Below are 18,448 nucleotides of genomic sequence, written 5' to 3'. Positions count from 1 at the left end.
GCCAAATACAGAGGTAAAATAACCTCCACACTTCTACTCAAGATTCCCCTTTTTATGCATCCAAGTATCCCATTAACCTTTCGGACACAATGTTGCACTGACTAGAAACTCATATTCAGCTGATGATTCATGACCCCTAACTCTTTTTCAGAATCACTGTTTCCTCGGGAAGAATCCCTCCTCCTGTCCTAGATGTATACATTCAACCATATTACAATGCACATTGTTCCTTTGATAAACTGGGCACAAACAATCGAGATTGCTCTGTATCAGTAACCTGTCCACTTCATTACTTACTACTCCCCCAATTTTTATGTTATCTGCAAACGTTTTCAGTGATGATTTTATGTTTTCTTTGATAAACATGTTAAATAGCATAGGGTCAAGAACCGAACTTTGTGAAACCCCACTAGAAACACACCTGCTCAATGATGGTTACCCTTTACAATTACATTTTAAGACTTATCAGTTAGCCACCTTTTAATTCATTTCATGTGTGACACGTTAATTTTATATTGTTTTAGGTTTTTAGTCACTATGTCGTGTCGTACCAAGTCAAAGTCTTACAGAAGTCTATGTGTATTACATCAATGCTATTCCCTTTATCAACCAAACTTGTAATCTCATCCAAATCAGTTGGAATAGTTGGCAACGCAGTTGTTGCTTGACAGATTCCACAGATACTTTCACTTGTGCAGCGCTGTTAGTTGTTCTAATAAATTCAAATGGGAAGTTCTGCACCCAGAGGGAAGACAAAAAAAGAACGTAAAATGATTCGGGAGTTATAAAGAACCTGCTTTTTTTGTTTGTTTTTTTAATGCAACCTTCACATTCTACTACGCCATTGTGAAATTAACAATACTGAGCAAATATCAGGGCTCTTGAGTGGTTTAAATTTAGTCTACAATAAGATTATTTTCTAGAGGTGAATATAGTTCAAAATTTTCTTCAAAGCATGTAGCCTCACTTACATGCACGTTTTTAGAGAAATAGTATTTACAAGTCTTGTGGCATGGAGAAAAAAGAATGGTTTTTAATAAGGGGAATAGTAATTTAGCTGAGCTTAAGTGGAATTGTACAAGGAAGCTGGAGAGAACTAACACCAGATGGTTCCACGCAATGTAATCCTCATACTTTCAGAGCCCTCCTACAGGAGATCATATTAGTTACGAGAACAAGCTCTCACTCACTGGTCATACCCAGGGAGCAAAACTAGAGCTGGATGGGAAATGGTTTTTCCATCCTGCAAAAAACTGAATTCAAACATTTTCCCATTCTGGGATGAAAGAGGCAGTAAGAGACCCACTCAATAAGATCTCAGAGTGGGCACTAATTTGGGATATGACAGACCCAGGTTCAAGTCTCTGTTTTGCCCAATTCAGAGCAAACATCTCTCAATATTCACTGGACCAGGGAAAGAAACATACTCTATACCCCGGTGATTAGGGCCTCACCCAGGATGTGGGAGATTCAGGGACTTGAATCCACAACTATGCCCTAATCTCTGGGCTATAGAGTCAGTTTCTCTCTGTCTGGCCCAGGGAATATTTAATTATTTCTTCAAAGTAGAACAGCTCTAACAGGAGAGCTTGCGAGAGAGGCTGACTATAACCTGGTGGTTATTACACCTGATCTGTGGGAAACCCACGTTCAAATCCCTGATCTGTCTGTATAGAGTACTTGGATACGGAGGGCTTGAACCTGGGCTTTGTATATCCCAGGTGAGCAGCCTAACCACTGGAATACTGTATTTCTTTTTCTCTCTCTCAACATAACTTTTGTTGGGAAAGGTTCTCAGAAACAGATACATTTGTGCAAAAAGTTTGCTTCAACAAATTGGTATTTTTGAATGAAAAACTGTTTTGTCGAAAAAATCCCAACCAGCTGTGGGCATGACACAGTTGCTAGCCCTTTGTGGAATCAGAAGCTTTATACAAAAGTTAATTCTTTTATGGTTCACTTACACCACCCAACCCGGCTCGTGTGTGCACTCCACCATCTAATCTAACCAACTTTTTCATGCAAATGACTACACAGTTTATATATTAAATAAACAACGTTGGTAAGATTTGCTGCTTTGGTCTGTTCTGCACTCTTTTGTTTATAGTAATGTATCTAACAATAGAAGACTAGAACAGCACTTAGATTTATCTGGTCCAAAATCAAGAGATTTCAGAGTCCCTATTCCTGATAACTCTCCCTAAATTGCAGCTTCTTCAAATCTTCTTTTTCTTCCCAGTTATTCATTCCCTCAATCAATCAGGGAACAGAAACACCACCAGGTGATTTCTAACCAGTCACAGGGAATAAATACTGTATAATTTTCCTATGTCAAGTATACAGCTATTTGTGATCAGTTCAGAGTTTTAAAAAATTCCCCAAATAGTGAGATGATTACATACAATAATTAGTAAATTTGAGAATCACAACAGGCTTGCAGACACTCCAGGAACAGAAAGAGGCCAAATCAATCACCCTAAATTTTAGTTGTTACCATGTACTTAACAAGGTTACTAAGAGGTCACTTTGTATGTCACCAGGTTGGTGACAGAGAATGAACTTGTATAAAACCACTTCTTGGATCAGGTTATCCTATCATGAGCAAGCTCACCCACTGGAAAGAAACTTTATTCCTCCAGCTTGCTCCGGCTGACTATATTGCTTGGCTGATAGTACAGACAGAGTTATTCATATGATCTTTCTATTCTCCTTTTTGTACTGTAGTTCCCTTCTCAGCCACTGATTTCCACTTACATCTTCTAGTTCTTTAAGCAACCACAGTGCCAAAAATGTGACTGATCTCGCCCTTCTTTCCTATTGACTTGCCTACCAGTCAATCATGATTTTTACAGATTTGTTTTTCAGAATTGCTCACCAAACATACTTCCATTTTTACAAACAGTGTGAGGCAAACACTCCTCTATGCCTTTGGTCTCTGGAATTCTGTGTGATTGGCTACTGGTTACACATCCTATGGTTTCTATTCCCTGAATTGATGACTTACCCTCTAAATAAATAGGAGCAGTGCCCAAAGAAATCACTAAGACATGTAATTTCCCATGTAAAAAAGTCAGGAGAAATAGGTAAGCAGTAAACAGGCCTAGAAAATGTCACTGTCCCCTGTGGCAGTAGAACATATATTATATATATGTTTATGTGTGTGGATCCCTGATTTTAAAATAGCTGGATTCTCAGGCAACTTAAGAAAAATACACCAGATCTATTGACTATCTTTTCTAATACACTGTACTTTCTCTTGTCACATTCCTACTGTGTAACTGCATGTATTGACCAGGTGAGCACTTTGGGCATGAAAACACTCATTTATGCATGGATATCTGGAGTTGGATGAATAAAAGATTTTCCCTCCAACGTTCATGTGAACAAATGTAATGGATATTAGTCAAGGTGCTCAGTGAGCCTCTGGAAGGTGCTCAGCTACCATGGTGATGGGCATGATATAAGGCACCTGAAAATAAAACCCATTCATACAAATGTTTGCTAAATCCAGCTCATTAGATTTCCTGAACACATTTACAATTTCCTCCCCCTGCATCCCTGCACTATTCACCCAGCCAACTCTCCTGAAACCCCCATGCTCCAAGAGAGATCACTAGAGTCTGCACCCTTCTCTTCTTTGTATAGAAACTTCCCTTCACAGGAGGATGTCAGAGGAGAAATCGGCCGAGTTAGCTACACATAGCTCACTCTTAGCGGGCATGCATGCAAGTACCTAAGGATTATTGCATTTCATGAGCACTAAAATTACACCTTAGGCCTTGTCTACACTGGCAAGCTTCTGCGCAGTAAAGCAGTTTTCTGCGGTGTAACTCCCGAGGTGCGCACGCTGCCAAGCCACTCAGGGCGCAGAAACTGCGCAGTTGCAGCACTGTAAAAAAACCACCCCGACGAGAGGCGTACGGCTTTCTGCGCTGGGGGTACAGCACCGCAGTGCCGGTGTAGATACCCTGGTCGATTACAGCGCTGAAAGTGGCCTCCGGCAGGTGTCCCACAATGCCTGTTCTCGCTCTCTGGTCATTGGTTTGAACTCTACTGCCCTGCCTTCAGATGACCAACCAGGAGCCCCACCCCTTAAATTCCCTGGGAATTTTAAAAGTCCTCTTCCTGTTTTCTCAGTGGTCTCAGCACATCTTTCCAGGTGGCCATGCCTGCTCCATGCGCCAGGCGATCCCCTACTTGGAGCAATGCCGAGCTGCTGGACCTCATCAGCATCTGGGGAGAGGAGGCTGTCCAGTCCCAGCTGTGCTCCAGCCGTAGGAATTATGATACCTACGGACAGATTTCATGATGCATGAAAGAAAGGGGCCATGACTGGGACACACTGCTGTGCAGGGTCAAAGTGAAGGAGCTGCAGAACGCCTACCACAAGGTGCGGGAGGCAAACGGTCGCTCTTGTGCTGTGCCCATGAGCTGCCGATTCTACAAAACCTGGACACGATAGTCAGTGGCGACCTCATCTCCACTGCGAAAGCCACTGTGCATACTTCGGTGATTTGCATGCCAGTTGAGAGTGGACTGAGCCAGAAGCAGGAAATCTTGGACCAGTATGTGGAGTGGGGAGGGGGACCCAGAGGCAGAGGATGACTCGGAGATCAGAGATGCATGCAGCCAAGAGCTCTTCTCTACCCTGGAGGAGGTTAGCCAATCACAGCTGTTGGATCTTGGCAAAGTGCAAACAGGAGAGGAGGCCCCTGGTATGTGGCTTTGATTTTGGGAATTACTGAAGCGAGTTATTGGGGACAGGAGGGTTGCAGAAAGCAGGCTTCCATCTGTATGATGCACGTACCACCACATGCCTAGTCTGAGCAGTGGAACAGGGTGTTGATTGACTCCTTCACTTCATGGGAATCTGCCTCAGAGATCTCCAGGAAACTCTCATAGAAATACTGTGCAGTCCGCTGCCCCAGGTTCTTTGGCAGAGCTGCTTTGTTTCTTGCCCCAGTAAGGGTAACTTTCCTGCACCACTCTGCCGTCACTGGGGGGACAGAGGGCCCATTGCTGCAGACAGGCGAACTGTATAATGACCAGGGGAGAAGCTACAGTATTGAAGAAGACCCTCCCTAGCTTCCCTGCTCACCCTCAGCAGCGAGATATCTTCCATAATGAGCACAGCCTGTGGAAAATGTGGGGACAGTAATGATTATAAGGCCCCCCCTACAGTACTGGCTCTCCCTAAGAGCCACATGTCCAGTGTACAGTATGGTCCTGGAACACTGATTTCCCCTGCCCCTGAAGTTACTCACCATTTTGGGGGTCTTGTGGCTCATGTGTGCTTGCCTGGGGTCAGCCAGTTAGTGACAGGTATGTGAATAGTGGCTGTGTTTTAAATTACTGAACCAGTGGTCTCTGTGTTGCAAACAATACTGCTTCTGTAAAATGTTGCATTTTGTCTTCACAGAGATGACCTTGGGAGCCCAACCTCCCTCTTTGTTCTTGGTGGCGGAACGGCTGCACAGAATTAGAAAGCGGCCAAGAAGAATTAAGGAGGACTTTCTGCGTGAGGTCATGATGCACTCCGCAGCCGAAAAACAAGAATTGAAGGAGTGGTGGGACAGTGAGAAGAGGGACCGAAAGGACAATACAGTGCTCCATAATGAAGCCACAGAGCGGCTCTTAGATGTTATGGAGCACCAAGCGGACATGCTCCAGGAGATCCTAGCACTGAAAACTGAGCAGCTCCGCACCCACCCTCCCCAGCAGCCACTGTTGCAAAACTCTTTCCTATGTGCCCCCCAGACACCGCCAACACACTCTTACCAACCTCCTGGCTCCAGTCTGTACCCACAGCATTCCACTCCTCCCCCGTCACAGTCCAGCATGGCGGACTCCCAGTACCCACTGCACTCAACACCCGTCCCTCTGCAGTTTAGCCCTGCTGAAGTACAGTACCCACTGCACTGTACTCCAAAGGACAAGGTTGCATATGATATCTGGACATACACAAATCTTTAACTGTCCCGGGATTCCACCTCCTCCTGGGACCCTCCCCTCCCCCATCCCCCTCAGTGCTGATGTATTTTTTTGTTTGTCTCTCTCCTCCTGTTATTGTTTTTTAATAAAAGAATTGTGTTGGTTTGAAAGCAATCTGTATTCCATTAATTGAAAGCAAACAGATCCCTGCAAAGCAGCAGTCAATTTTCTTAAACCTTCACAGTGCATCATCTGCACCAATCACAATCACCTCCTAGCATTACAAGCACTGCACTCCCAAGCACAGCAACAAATATTAGTGGCTTTCTGCTTCAAATTGCTGCCACAAGGCAACCCTGATCCTTAGCTGCATCCCTCTAATAGCCCTGGTCTCTGGCTGTTCAAACTCAGCCTCCAGGAACTGAGCTGTGGTCCAGCCCTGAGTAAAGCTTTCATCCTTCTCTTCACAAATATTATGGAGCGTACAGCACGCGACTATAAGCATAGGAATATTGTCATCGGCTAGGTCCAGCCTCCCATATAGGCAGTGCCAGCGGGCCTTTAAATGTCCAAAAACATGCTCAACAGTCATTCTGCACTTGGTCGGCCTGTTGTTGAACCGCTCCTTGGTGCTGTCAAAGTTCCCAGTCTATGGCTTCATAAGCCACAGCATTAAGGTAGGTAGGGTCTCCCAGAATCACAATGGGCATTTCAACTTCCCCTACGATGATCTTCTGGTCTGGGAAGAAAGTCCCTGCTTGAAGCTTCTTGAAGAGGACAGTGTTCTGAAAGATGCGTGAGTCATGCACCTTTCCGGACCAGCCTGTGTTAATGTCTGTGAAATGCCCACGGTAATCCACAAGCACGTGGAGAACCATGGAGAAATACCCCTTGCGATTAATGTACTCGGTGTCTAGGTGGGCTGGTGCCCGAATTGAAATATGCGTTCCATCTATCGCCCCTCTGCAGTTAGTGAAGCCCATTTGTGCCAAGCCATGCACAACGTCACACATGTTGCCCAGAGTCACAGTCTTTCAGAGCAGGATGTGATTAATGGCCCTGCAGACTTCCGTCAACATGAGTCCAGCAGTCAACTTTCCCACTCCGAACTGGTTAGTGACCAATCGGTAGCAGTCTGGAGTAGCCAGCTTCCACAGTGTAATCACCACGCGCTTCTCCAATGACAGGGCAGCTCTCATTCTCATGTCCTTGTGCTGCAGGGCTGGGGCGAGCTCATCACACAGTCCCATGAATGTGACTTTCCTCAAGCAAAAGTTCTGAAGCCACTGCTCATCATCCCAGACGTGCATGACGATGTGATCCCGCCACTCAGTGCTTGTTTCCCCAGAACAAAAGCTGAGTTCCACTGTGGTCAGCACCTTCGTGAATGCCACAAGCAATCTCGTGTCGTAGCTACTATGTGTGGCAAGATCAATGTTAAACTCCTCTTGCATTTGTAATTTAAGGAATAACTCCACTGCCAGTCATGACGTGTTAGTGAGAGCAAGCAACATACTGGTCAACAGTGCGGGATCCATTCCTGCAGACCAAAGAGGCAGAGCACACAGTACACAAACCATTGAAAGATGGTGCCAAATGCAGATGGAAGCAGAGGGATTGCTGGGATGTGAAGCAATGCATCATGGGGCATTGGGACAGGACCCAAGACGCCCCATGACTCCCTCCGCCTTCCTACAACTCTTAGCAGCAGAAGAGGAAGAGATGCTCTGTGGGATAGCTGCCCTGAGTGCACTGCTCCGAATACTGCTGCAAGTGCAGCAAGTGTGAACATGCTATTTCACAGGCAACTGACAGTGTGAACGCACAACAGCCGTTTCCCTTCAGCACTCTCTGAGCGGCGCTGTAACTGCCAGTGATGTAACTTTGCCAGTGTAGACATACCCTCAGAAAACTTTCCAGCAGCTGACTCCAGAGGAGGAGATGATTACAAAAGTGTTGCTTTGAGACCGTAAAAAAGTGTCTGACCAACATCCCGCCTTATTTTACACTCCAGCAGTAGGGTTTGTAGAAGTTAGAAAATGCAGTGACCATAAAACGACTTAGGCCAATATTTTCAGTACGATGCGGTTACGTTAGAAGTTGTGTGCTTAATTCTCCATGCACTGGCTTGAAAATTATCCCCTTAATATTAGCCTGCGATTTAGGTAAAAAAGACAAACCAAAGAAAAAGGAAAAGATGCCCCCTACAGTCAGAAGCCTGGGCGTTTATACTTACAGGGGCCAGAAACATTCCTATACCACCGCACTTCACTACTCCAGACGTGGTTGTACTGTGATTAGGGCACAGGGTTAGGCACCAGTATATTTGCATTCCAGTTCCACCTCTGTCACTAATTTATTGTGTTTCAATGAGCAAGTCACTTAACCTTTCTGTTTATCCATCTCACAGGGGTTCTGTGAGCCTTACTTAGATTATTTAAGATCGTCATAGAAAAGGTGCTACTATGTAAGTTTAAAGTATTAATTCATCAAAATGCTGAGTTTTCAAAAACAAAAATAAACCTCGATTACTTGATTAGAAAAAAAATTCTGTCACAAATCCAACCATTGAGGTTTTTCATCGTGCCCCAAACGTTTTCTTATGCATTAGGCATAAGGAATTGTTATGTAAGAAATTCAGTTCTACGTATTCAGTTTCAGTGTTGGTGGTCTTGCCCTAAATTACACAACTTCTGGGAGTACAGTGTTAGTTGCCTACAGTAGTTTGTTCCAGAACTTTGAGCTGGAGCCAGGACAGTAGACAAATGAAGTTCATGGTTGTTTTGGAGCTTGATCCAGTGCCCACAAGCTCTCTGGGCATCTTTCCACTGAATCTAATGCTAGGAGGACTTGGATGTTGGAGAGACTGTCTGCCAACCTTGGTGAAGTCAAGGCGACTATGGGGCAGATCCTCAGCTGATGTAAATTGTCTTAGCTCCAGTCATGTTCATTTATAGCAGCTAAGAATCTACCCCTAAGACTCATAATGATCAGCATGCTGAATCTATGGCATATTAGAGCACAAGAGGGAGTGCCTCCTAAATGGGCTCCCACACATTGACTATGCGGGTTCCCTTTCATAAACTTGGAACTCAGAGTATTCCACTATTGCTTTCTCCTGGGTTATGTATGGTTTGAATACTTCCATTACTTCTATTTGCTTCCTGTTTGCACCTCAGATTCCATTGGCTTCTATGGGGCCTTTCAATGCCTTCTAATAAAATAGAGTCTTAAAAAAATCAATAGGCAAAAAAATTATCAGAACTTTTTTCAGGGGCTAATTCTACCCTGATTTGATTATAGTATATTTATTTAATTAATTTTGATTTATTTATTTTGATTTATACTATACTGTCTAAGATCAGAGTGTATAGTTTACTTGACCTTGATACAAATTATTATATTATCACAGCATTTCAATTAGTCCAGATTTATGGACTGAAACCAGAGCTCAGCTCCTCTACTGCCTTTGTGTCACAGAAGTAGTACAGAGGGATCGGAAAGCAGCTGGATCTCTCCAGCTGCAGATGGATTTCCCCAGCTCCTACCCCTCTTTTAGCTCCTGTTTAGAGGGCATGCCAAGAGTGTTCCCAATGGGAAGGGGTGTTGCTGGATCACTGCTACACTTCTGCAATGCCCAGAGGGGGCTGGGTGTAGTTCAGAGCTATACTAGAGATATGATATGTGGTGAAAGGGAATTATACTTTAAAATAATTGTCCCACAGTATAGTTAAGCTCTTTCTTCAGAAGCAATTGTTCGCACTAATTACCCTCTACAGATACCCTCTACAGGCTTCCATTCTTTCAGTTAAAAGTGTTTCTATGCTCTGCATTAGTGGATGCCACCCCACAGAATAAATATTACTTATAAGAGTGTTGAATTAAGGATGTGGTTGGGAAAATATGCTTTCTCTGTTACTTGCCAACTTTGTGGTAGCCTAAAGCTGAAGACAGACATCAAAACATTAGCTCTGAGAATGTAAAATATAGACTGTATAATATCTTGCTCCTACTGGAGCCTTGTTCCAGTTTGAAGCTGTAAAGATATTCACAGCTGCTTTCAAGTACGTCCAAGATGAACATGGTGATGCACAATGGCTTAGTGCTTTTGATAACTGCTCTTGAATTACAATAAACCAGCCCGATAGAGTTATAATTCAGGGCCAGATTCTGCCCCCTTTACTCATGCTTGACTACCATATTACTGCTTGCCAGACTACTGTACTAGTCAAAATGAATTAAGGTAGCAGATTCTCCTGTTCAGCCATTTAGCTTTAGTGCTTATGATTGCATCAGTGTACGCTTGATATTTAACCTAATTCCTTCACCACAGACGCCTATTTCACTTTGGGGTGCAATTGTCTTCTGCTGAGCAAAGCCCAACAAAATGACCTTTACATGAAGAACAATTATGGGGTGGGGAATGGAATCTTACCCTCCTAATCTCCTCTCCCTAAATAACTCAGAGCACAGGGCAATTGTATAACTACTCTGTGACCACTGCCACAGCACATGGGTTAAAGAAGCAGCCATGGCATCTTGCTTTATGCTGAATCAGGGAGCAGGGCCACACTTGGCCGATAACCAGAGGTGAAAGTAAGCCAGTATGCCCCGGTATGGCGTGCTGACAAGAGTCGGTGCGCCGTATGGGAACCGGCTTTCCCAGATGGCAATTTAAAGCCCTGGAGTAGCAGCGGTAGGGCTCCTGTGGGGATTTAAAGGGCCGGGGCGGTAGCAGCTGCCGGAGCCCCAAGCCCTTTAAATCTCTTCCGGAGCCCTGCTGCCGAAGCCCTGGGGTAGCGGCGGGGCTCCAGAGGGGATTTAAAGGGCCAGGGCAGTAGCGGCGGCTGGAGCCCCGGTGCCCTTTAAATTCCCAATGGAGCCCAGCTGCCGCTACCCCAGGGCTTGGGCAGCAGGGCTCAGGCGGGAATTTAAGGGGTTCAGGGCTTTGGCAGCTGCTACCACAGCGGAGCCCCAGGCCCTTTAAAGCTCTGCCCCTGAGCCCCGGGGCTCCCAGCCACCTCTGCAGCTGGTAGCTCGGGGGCAATTTAAAGGGCCCAGGCTCCCAGCCACCACTACCACAGCTGGAGCCCCGGGCCCTTTAAATCAAGATTTAAAGGACCCGGGGATTTAAGGCCCTGCCTCTTCTGGTTGAGGCCACGCCCCCTGCTCAGGACTCGGTAAATCCTTTCACTTACTTTCACGCCTGCCTATAACTTCCCTTGAGATTACAGGTAACATGTCAATTTGTAGATAATTTGTCTAGATGGTTATATATTTTAGAAGTTTAAAAAGCTCTAGTTTCCATTCTAAAAGAAACCATTGTGGGTGAATTTACTGCTCCCCCAGGTCAGGAACTAATAGTGCTGGTTAGGAATGTTTAGATATGGAACTCCCTACAAACTCTAATGAAATGGCTGTACTTTGATGCAAGTAGCATAGAAATTATCCCACTGGCTACAAATATATATATATATACTTTCAAACACATGGGCATCTGTTTGTAGTGGATAGGTCATGTATTTTACTACTGAAACACAGACGTGTGCATTTTTTGTGGCAAAATGTCTGTTTTTCAAGAAGGTCCCATATCTTGCCCTCTATATTTTATTAATAAATTTTGCTCAAATTTCATCAGATATTTTTAGCCATTACTAGGTCTTTACGAACTTTAATTGTTACCACACCCCATCATGAGAAAGGTAAGTATTATCATACCTATTTTTCATACGAGACTAATAATACTTCATACCATTTTTATTAAGGCAGAAAGGTTAAGGACTAGATTTTTCCTATAAACACAGCCCTGAACAAAAGGTGCTGTGTAAGCAGCACTGTCCCAAGAAGTAGTCCCAGGAGGTGCTGTGCTTCACAGACACTCCTCTAAAGTTATAATTCCCTACCTGATTCCCCATTGCTTTGGGACAGCCCATAGTACAGTAATTTGCTGATGATCTATAACAGCTGCGTATTATGACAACTTGCAAGCTGGTCCAGCTGTGCTAATTGCTTACTGAGGGCAGAGCCAGTGCTCTGTCAACTTCCCATCTGCTCCAGGAGAGAGGAAGTAATGGACACAGGTGGCCACTTACTTCTGCACACCCACTGTATGGGTAATCTGTGAAGTCGTTCAATGGGGAGATGGTTACTCCTCCTTACGCCCCGTTTGGACATGTAGTCCATGTCATAGCCAATAGTGACTTGATGAAGGCTACAGAGGGAAATCAGTGTCAGAGCTGCGACCAGGACATTGAAATACTCTGCTGTCCATTCCCTGCTTAGTACACCAAATCCTGATGCCACTTGTGCTCTTGAGTTGCCCCTCCTATGGTCAGAGGCCAGGTTGGCTACTCAGGAGAAGAGCTGGTTCAACTGCAGGCAGCCAGCGGCCAGGAGAGAGCACTCAGGAGCCCTAGCATCGTTGGCAGCAGCCTGAGTGACATGACCCTTCCCCATACTCTCCAATTGGCCCTGAGTTACTCAAAAGTAACTCAAAAGTGTCCCACAAGTGTGGGTTTCCTGGGCCGCAAGGGCAGCCTTGCATTATTGGAGGGAGCCATAAGTAAACCATGACTTTTAAAAATCATCTTGAAAAACTTTCAACCTTAGGTATAATGTATCATTGGTATTATAGTAGCCCCTAAAGGCTCCAGCCAGCATCAGGGCCCTATTGTGGCAGACACTGAGTTCCATTTGCAGGGCTGTCTTCACAATAACAGGGGTTAGATTGTTAAGCCCCAATCTAAGGTTACAACTTCAGCCAGGGCCGCAACACAGAGCTGGATGCTGCACTAAGTTTTCACCTATGGACTTCAAATGAGTTGAAATTAATTCATATTCGATACACAGTCTTAGAGCCTTAAAATCCCACCTGTCCTACTGGAAGGTAGGGCCTTTTTAAAATAAAAATCAGGGCCAGATTCACTAGTACACTTCAGCTGTGCTATGCAGCTCTGGTGACACAAAGCAACCATTATTAACCCACTTTCACTGTCTGGTTAGACTGGATTTATAGCTGCTTTGTATTGCCAGAGCAATGCAAAGGAGACAGAACATAACAGTGAATCTGGCCCTCAGTATTGTTGTGCCTTCTTCTAACACCAGTGCCATGTTCTGAGGCCAATGTTGTCCTTCTGCCAAGTGGTAACAGGTGTCTGGGACCTTGCCAGTTGTTTTCCCAGTGGGGGAGAAGTCAGTGATGTGACGTCTGGGGTATTTTAAGTATGTCTTGCTTAATTTAAACATATAATCCAGTCCTGAAATGAGATGGTCAGACAGTGCACAATCCCTTCCTCCAGGAATCCCAGAACAACACCAGAGCTCGGATCTCAGGGAGCAATTCTGTCTGAAGAACTGACTCTAATCAGAGCCCAAGGCAAACAGCAAACTCTTGTGCTGATTGTGTAACTTCCTCTCTCCCCAAACTGCTTCCACACAAAAGCCTTGCCTAATCTAAGGGTATGTCTACACTATGAAATTAGGTCGAATTTATAGAAGTCGGTTTTTTAGAAATCGGTTTTATATATTCGAGTGTGTGTGTGTCCCCACAGAAAATGCTCTAAGTGCATTAACTCGGCGGAGCGCTTCCACAGTACCGAGGCAAGCATCGACTTCCGGAGTGTTGCACTGTGGGTAGCTATCCCACAGTTCCCGCAGTCTCCGCTGCCCATTGGAATTCTGGGTTGAGATCCCAATGTCTGATGGGGCTAAAACATTGTCGCGGGTGGTTCTGGGTACATATCGTCAGGCCCCCGTTCCCTCCCTCCCTCCATTGAAGCAAGGGCAGACAATTGTTTCACGCCTTTTTTCCTGAGTTACCTGTGCAGATGCCATACCACAGCAAGCATGGAGCCCGCTCAGCTCACTGTCACCGTATGTCTCCTGGGTGCTGGCAGACGTGGTACTGCATTGCTACACAGCAGCAGCAACTCATTGCCTTATGGCAGCAGACGGTACAGTAGGACTGGTAGCCATCATCGTCATGTCCGAAGTGCTCCTCGTCGCCACTGTGAGGTCGATCAGGAGCGCCTGGGCAGACATGGGCGCAGGGACTAAATGTGGAGTGACTTGATCAGGTCATTCTCTTTAGTCCTGCAGTCAGTCCTATTGAACCATCTTATGGTGAGCAGGCAGGTGATACGGATTGCTAGCAGTCCTATTGCATCATCTTCTGCTGGGCAGGCAAGAGATGAGGATGGCTAGCAGTCCTATTGTTCCATCTTCTGCCGAGCAGCCATGAGATGTGGATGGCATGCAGTCCTTCTGCACTGTCTGCTGCCAGGCAAAGATGTAAAAGATAGATGGAGTGTATCAAAACAAGAAATAGACCAGATTTGTTTTGTACTCATTTGCAAACCCTCCCCCGCCCCCCATCTAGGGGACTCATTCCTCTAGGTCACACTGCAGTCACTCACAGAGAAGGTGCAGCGAGGTAAATCTAGTCACGTATTAATCAGAGGCCAGACTAACCTCCTTGTTCCAATCAGAACAATAATTTAGGTGCACCATTTCTTATTGGAACCCTCCGTGAAGTCTTGCCTGAAATACTCCTTGATGTAAAGCCACCCCCTTTGTTGATTTTAACTCCCTGTAAGCCAACCCTGTAAGCCGTGTTGTCAGTCACCCCACCCTGCGTCAGAGCAACGGCAAACAATTGTGCATCTGAGTTGAGAGTGCTGTCCAGAGCAGTCACAATGGAGCACTCTGGGATAGCTCCCAGAGGCCAATACCGTTGAATTGTGTCCACAGTACCCCAAATTCGACCTGGCAAGGCCGATTTAAGCGCTAATCCACTTGTCAGGGGTGGAGTAAGGAAATCGATTTTAAGAGCCCTTTAAGTCGAAATAAAGGGCTTCATCGTGTGGATGGGTGCAGGTTTACATCGATTTAACGCTGCTAAATTCGACCTAAAGTCCTAGTGTAGACCAGGGCTAACAGTGTCACAGCATGTCTCCTCAAGAGTCAAATCTTGACTCTTTCTTAGCTTGCACACTAAGAAAAAGAGCTTGCAAGACTACGTGAACAGGCCCACCTTATGACACTTACCATAAGAGTATATTACTCAAAGGTATTCACTCTGTAGGGCAAATGGAATTATAAGGCTTCAAGACTGTAGCTGTTCAATGAGAAGTTTTTTGGTTTCCATTTAGTCCATAATGTTCAGATGGCAACTAACCTGGGGAGAACTACAAGAAATGCTGAAGTCAAATTTGGTTTGTAGAACTCCCAAAGATGTGAATACTTAAGGAAAATTTATCCCAACTATCCCACAGTCTCCTGGACCTACAGCAGTAGAAGAAAATCTTGAAATTTCTGTACTGACACTTTTAGTCCAATCTAGAACCAGGCTGTGCGGAAAAGAATGAAAAATATAAGCAAAAATTGCTCTACAATGAGATCTCTCATCTTTCTCCTAGATGCAAATCCAAAACTGGCTCCCCTTTCACCACACATTTTGCTTTTGTCTAAAAATAAGATTTTCTGGTTAGAGTTGACAGGAATAATATTAATAAAAAGTTACAAAATCTTCAAATTCCCAAGAAACCTGTACTCGGTGTACAGGGTTTATGGTTACTTTGTGGTAGACAAAATACCCTTGAGATTTAGTGGGACACTTGCCCTGCCTGATGTCCACCTACCAAAGGCATAAGGTGAAGGAAGTAGCCATAAGATTCTGGGGAGTGAGACACCCAGACCTGGGGAAAGAGGCCTACAGGTCTTCCATGAAATCATTAATTGTAAGTGGAGAATCCCAGTGATGGCAGCAGAGAGCTTTTGATTATGGTGCAGAGATGTTGGCTGCCTGGCAGTAGAAGTTGATGTAGTTCTATGTTGGCAAATGTTCTTTCCATAAAAATCATAAGATATAGTAAACCTAGACCTCATGCCCAATTGCCACTGGTTCAAGGTTCCTTATGAACTACCTTACTAATAGCTTATGTCTACTGAACATAGCACCTCTTATCCCTGAAGTTCCCAAATTGCCTCTCAAACAATTATACAGACTCTACATAAGGAGCGCCACTGAAATGCAGCCAACTCTGGGATGAAAAACAGCAACTATTTAACAGCAAACAGTTACACTACCCAATAGGACAGGAAGTAAAAAAAAAGAAAAAGACACTTGTATGCAGTTGCAATTATAGGTGGAATTTTGGATTGCAGAACATAAACACCTGAGTTGGAATTTGGCCATGTTCCCCAGAGTTAGTACCCCTACCACTAAAAAATTAGAATGGGATCTTGAAAGACCAAAAGTGATCAGAACCTCATATGTATGTCATATGTAAGAAGACAGAGCCAGAAGAAACATTATACCCCCAGTACAGTATGGAGTTTTGGTTCTGTTTCAGAGTGAAGAATGCCATCTACTGAATTACCTATATCCTATAACACTCAGGTGTTTCTTGAAATCTTCTACCAGTATTGACACCACAGGAATCTGCTTAGCATAAAGAACTCTGAAGCAATCACAGCACAAAGTGATTGTGCTGCACACTTAGAACATTATTATGGGCAAATCAGGAGCATTATGTTTGGTCACTCTAGTTCATGATAGAAAAAGAGTAGACAATACTTTCTGTCATCTTCCCTTTATTTGTCTGTCTGCAGATGGAACTGTGCATATGAATGGGCACTGGTTTTTAGAGGAAATCATATTACCTTCTGTGATGGGGCGCACTTGCCCCACACTGGTACTGCGAGGGTTAATGCCACTTTCTGGGCTGAGGAGGCCATGCCCACGTGACCCTGCTGGGCATGCTCCAGCTGGAGACTAGGTATAAAAGGGAGAAGCTCAGTTCAGACAGGGCTGGCTGCCGGAGGGGAAGAACCTTGGACAGAGGCTCTAGCTGAAGAGCCGTCCCAGCGGAGATCCTGAGAGTCAGACTGGAGGTCTGTGGCCAGCAGAGTCCCAGGGAATCATCCACACTGAGGATCCTGGACACCCCGATACCCAATAGACTGCAGCTTTGGGAAACATGGTAGGAAGTGACCCAGGGAGGGTGAGCGAGTGGTATCTCCCACCCAAGTGAGGTCAGTGTGTTTCGGTAGGATTCCCCGCTGACCCAGTGGTGGACCACTCTGCCACTGTTAGGGCCCTGGGTTGAGGCCCGGTGGAGTCAGGAGGGCCTGGGCCCCCTACCCAGGCCGCCACCTCCCACCTGGTGGTGGCCCCTTGAGTACTGGCTGCTAGGCTACACTGACCCGTGTCTGGAGGCTGTGATATTGACTCTGGCTTCTAGGCCATGATGACCTGAAAAGAAGGGCCACCGTAACTGACCCTGGCCATTGGGCCATACATCCTTGAGAGGAGAGTGGCTATATTGACTTTTTCAATCACCCCAAGACAAAGTCTGGTTGTAAGGATGTGACTGCAGGGAAGTAATTACCGCACCTCACCCCAAGAGGGGACGGGGCGTACTTGCCCCACGACACCTTCCAAGTTGGGGCTTAGGTGCTGTGACAAGCATTACTACAGGAACATATCTTCACTTTTGTGGCTGTCAGGCAAAACTTTAGCACAGAAGTAGGGCAGCATGAAGACCAGTAGAACTACAAAAATGTTTGCAAAAGCGTTAGCTTTTTTTCCTCTTATGAAGTCACACGGTTTTGTAGCATGTGAACTTTGCTTGAAGGCTTATCAACATTTTTATTACTCTTTAGGAATACTTACTGAAACTTTAATTAACGTATCCCTCAGTGAAAGAGCATTGTTGAGAGCAGAAGGCAGTCCCAAGAGATGAACTAAATTCTGAACACTCCCTTCCCTCAAGGTAAAGCATGGAAGAACAAAACAGTTGCTAAACTGGGTGAGCAGAAACAACTGGAAATACATCTCCTGAAGGGTGGTACGTGCTCCCTCCTCAATGTCCCAGTCAAGAGTAGCACCATCAATTCTTTGCCTTCTTCTAATCTTGGGAGGGTTTGGAGACTCACACTTCTGTTTACACGCCTGTATGTCCCCTAACAAACCACATGCACACATTATCAGATACTGCGTATGAGCTCTTGATGAGACAGAATCTCTCTGACAGGAGTATAACAGTATGTACACTGCAAGAAGACAGGATAAACTCAGCTTAGTAGGGATGGCCACTTCGTAAGGGTGTCTCCTAAAAGGAATCAGTTTAACTTAATGACAGTGAATTGTAATGACTGCTACTTAACTTGGACATTATTAACATACATTTGAGGTAATGGGAACGCATGTGCCCAGTGCTGAATGACAAGTAGGTAAGTGGGTGATTAATGACATTAACTGTTGTAATTTTCTGAAGTCTGGCATAAGTCCAGAGAAAATTCTGTGACTTCAGAGGTGCTACAGAAGACTTACAACAGCATAAACAGAGAGCAAAATCAGATCTGACATATCTAGTAACAACATAGCGCAACACAGATCTGTTCCTCATCTGTATGTTCATACAGAAAAATCACTCAAAGTATCTAAGAAGGTTTTCTCCAACAGTAGCTAGTAGGCCAAGTACTGCTTTCTGCTACACTCATGTATCCTCACTGG

The sequence above is a fragment of the Lepidochelys olivacea genome (genome assembly GCF_965140295.1).
Source record: "Lepidochelys olivacea isolate rLepOli2 genome assembly, chromosome: 2".
NCBI lineage: Eukaryota > Metazoa > Chordata > Testudines > Cheloniidae > Lepidochelys > Lepidochelys olivacea.
Note: the sequence above shows the minus strand (reverse complement) of the source record.